The sequence below is a fragment of the Notechis scutatus genome, chromosome 3 (genome assembly GCF_049901735.1).
Source record: "Notechis scutatus isolate UNSWTSFEM ecotype Mainland chromosome 3, rNotScu1.2, whole genome shotgun sequence".
NCBI classification, from domain to species: Eukaryota; Metazoa; Chordata; class Lepidosauria; order Squamata; family Elapidae; genus Notechis; species Notechis scutatus.
In genome coordinates this window covers 22,446,788-22,450,330 of record NC_142011.1, presented here as the reverse complement: position 1 = coordinate 22,450,330, position 3,543 = coordinate 22,446,788, and the positions used below count along the sequence as shown (strand labels likewise).

The following is a 3,543-nucleotide window of genomic DNA, read 5'->3' as shown; positions in this document are numbered from 1 at the left end:
GGGATTCAAATTTTTTTACTACCGGTTCTGTGGGCATGGTTTGGTGGGTGCCGCAGGGGACGGATACTGTAAAATCTCCAGTCAGAGGTGATATTTGCCGGTTCTCCAAACTACTCAAAATTTCCGCTACCGGTTCTCCAGAACAGGTCAGAACCTGCTGCATACCACCTCTGATTTGAAACCTTCTCAGCCAATTTCCAACAAGCAAAATCTGGGAAAGCTGGATTTGCTTAATGACCTCAGAATTCACTTGTAACAATTGTGGAGATTTATTTAATGACTGGGGCAAAAATGTTTATAAAATTGGACATAAAATCACCTTAACAACCACCTTACTTCGTGAAAGATGTTCTGGCCTCAATGATGGTCATAAGTTGAGGACTACCTGTGATCTATTAAATGCCTTTCTTTTTCCAATCTCTTCAAGTTGAAATAGCTGTTTGAGGGTTGCATGGTTCTCTACCTGTCTAGCCGTGCAATAGGCCTTTTTTTTTTTCATTATACCATTTGCCTCAATCCATACTGGGATAGCACTTTGTGGTTCTGGTGCTGGATTATCACCTCCTGGAAAAGTAACGTTCAAATAAGTTAGCTTTTAAAATAACACACAGCCACACGTTGATGAAAAATGCAAAAGCAGACTTAAATATGAGAATTGGAACATACTAACATAAGTCACTGCAAAAATCCACATGAGCTCATGTCTGTCCAGAGAAAGGAAGGGCAAAGAGCATTAAGTAAGTGTTGAAAAAGAAGGAGATTTCTTTCCACTTCCTTGAAGTGGTTCAAAGTGATCCTTGCGTGATTGATAACTGGAGCCCAAGCTTCTTTTCCTTTGTAAGCCATGGCCCCTTTTCTCAAAAGGTGGAAAAGGGAGAACTTGGGTGTCAGCACTCCTGTCTGTTTTAGAATACCCTCTAGGATGCCGAACCTTGCCATATGGCAACCACATTCGCTTATGCGAAAAGCCGTGGGCGCCGCTGCTGCTGCTACCATCCCCAAGCTACCAGGCCCAGCCCCCGGATCCTTAGGAGCTACAGAGCTCCCGTGGCCCCTGCTGTCTCCCAGCAGCGCAGCGTTATAGCAGTAACCATGGCTGTGTGCATCAAGCTCGCTGCCGGCTCCCCCGCATTGATGCGTACTGGATCAAGGATCCTATGCAGACAAATTTCTGCATCGGTGTTGTCCAGGCCGGAAGTCAGGACTGGAGAGGCCAATACTACTTTCTTTACAGGTTCTCAGAATGCTGGCAATCAACTAGCACTAAAGGAGTTCCAAACTAATGCTTTCAACAGGGACATTGACACCGCTGCCAAACTTATTGGTGCAGGTGCAGCCACAGTAGGAGTGGCTGGTTCCGGTGCTGGTATTGGAACAGTCTTTGGGAGTCTAATCATTGGTTATGCCAGGAATCCTTCTCTGAAACAGCAGCTATTCTCCTATGCTATTCTAGGATTTGCCCTGTCTGAAGCCATGGGTCTCTTCTGTCTCATGGTTGCATTCTTAATTCTTAAAATGGGTGGCTTTTCCTTTGTGCACTTTCACACCCAGAGAAACATCAACAAGGACTTCCATTTCTAGGCTGATGGCCATTTGATGCTGGGTACTTGCAGTGGTGGGATTCAAAAATTTTTACTACCGGTTCTGTGGATGTAGCTTGGTGGGCATGGCAGGGGAAGGATACTGCAAAACCTCCAGGCACAGGTGGTATTTGCCAGTTCTCTGAACTACTCAAAATTTCCGCTACTGGTTTTCCAGAACTGGTCAGAACCTGCTGAAAACCACCTCTGCTGGGTAGGCCACAAAGGAGATGAATTAGTTATAAGTTTGCTTGCTGGGCTGCCAACATTAATCAGTAAGTTGAGGTAGTTGATTGATTGAGATAGCCCACCTAATTATTTTTGATTGGTGCTAATTTTTTTGTACATTTTTACTCATAAACATTTTTGAATAACAGTGCATTGGCAGAGCATTATTTACAAATAAAACACAACCAACAAATCTCAACATACAAACTAATAGCATTAGTAATGGTATAACAACAGTACTAATAGTATAACCAAAAGAGTTAATCTAGGTTTCTTTAAATGTTAATTACATTTTTTATCAATTACACTACCTATATTTATCTACCTCTTTACTTTCAATGTCTATAATATTAGCCTTCATAATCTTACTTTCTCTAATTTCTACCTTTTTTCTCTATCCATTCATAGAATTTATTCCATGTCTGAAAGCATTCTGAATCATCTTTGTCTTTAATTTTTAAAGTTAATCTATCCATTTCAGCACAGTGATTGGTGCTATTTTAATTTTGTTCTGCAGATTGTCCTCGACTTACAACAGTTCATTTAGCGACCATTCAAAATTACAACATCATTGAAAAAAGTGACTTAAGTTATGGCCATTTTTCACACTTGTGACCATTGCAGCATCCCCAGGGTCACGTGATCAAAATCCAGACGGTTAGCAACTGGCTCCCATTTATGACGGTTGCCGTGTCCTGGGATCATGTGATCCTTTTTTGTGATCTTCTGACAAGCAAAGTCAATGGGGAAGCCACATTCACTTAACAACCATCTTAACAACTGCAATGATTCACTTAGCAACTGTGGGAAGAAAGGTCATAAAATGGGGCAAAACTCACTGAACAGATGTCTTGCTTATAAATTTTGTGCTTAATTATGGTCATAAGTCAAGGACTACCTGTATTACCAAAACAACATTATTTGTAAAAGCTTTTCACTTGGAGAATGAGTGCTGGGTTTTTTGTTGAGTAACTTGAATATATCTCAGTAAGTTATCAAAGACTGGTAGTAGTTAATGTATTTCTAATCAAAGGATTACATCAAATGCTTTGTTAAAAGTAGAGGATGAGTCACTGACATGTTCTATAAGTGGTGATCGGCCCTCTTCACTAGAATGATTTAGGAATGCATTAGGAAGAGCAAAATAACTAGACGGAACTTGTAATTCTAATTATTCTTGATGCATCCTTCTGATAAATTGTCTGATTAAATAAGTCATATTGGCTATTTCGCCTCTCTGTCTGAAAATATCCCATCTGTGGGTTTTTCCTCACAGCTCCCTTAGTATGTATTGCTGTAATTCTTGAGTTGGCAGAAAAAAATAGGCTGGCATAATTTGCATTGCACCAACGGCTCGGTTATGAGGCTTGGGAGTAACCTTTTTGAAACAGTTCTTAATCTGTGTAGTTTTTAATGCTTTAATGTTTTAATTATTTCTTTCTTGTTTTATAACTTGTAAACCATCCAGAGTCACCTTGTAGGGGTGATTGGCAGCATAATAATTTGATCAATCAATCCTGCCCTTAGAGCTTTTCTTTGGGACAACCTGGATAGATTTCCCTGGCTGGCTTTGTCTCCCCTCCTATCCATTGATTAAAAAAACACCTTCAATTGCTCTCTCAGTGAGGTGAGATAGGTGTGGGCAAGCAGTGATGAGCAACTGGGATAAAAGTCTTGATATCTTTCAAGTTGCCCAAATGACAGGCTGCTCTGAATGACATCAGCCTTGGGCAAG

General features: G+C 40.7%; 1 pseudogene across 1 annotated transcript; it reads left to right on the top strand.

The window, feature by feature from the left end:
- Window positions 1-1,038: 1,038 nt before the first annotated feature.
- On the top strand, window positions 1,039-1,581 carry LOC113410497 (ATP synthase F(0) complex subunit C3, mitochondrial pseudogene; annotated as a pseudogene). The gene has a single exon (XR_015748386.1). The product of XR_015748386.1 is annotated as an ATP synthase F(0) complex subunit C3, mitochondrial pseudogene (transcript).
- The last annotated feature ends 1,962 nt before the right edge of the window (window positions 1,582-3,543 follow it).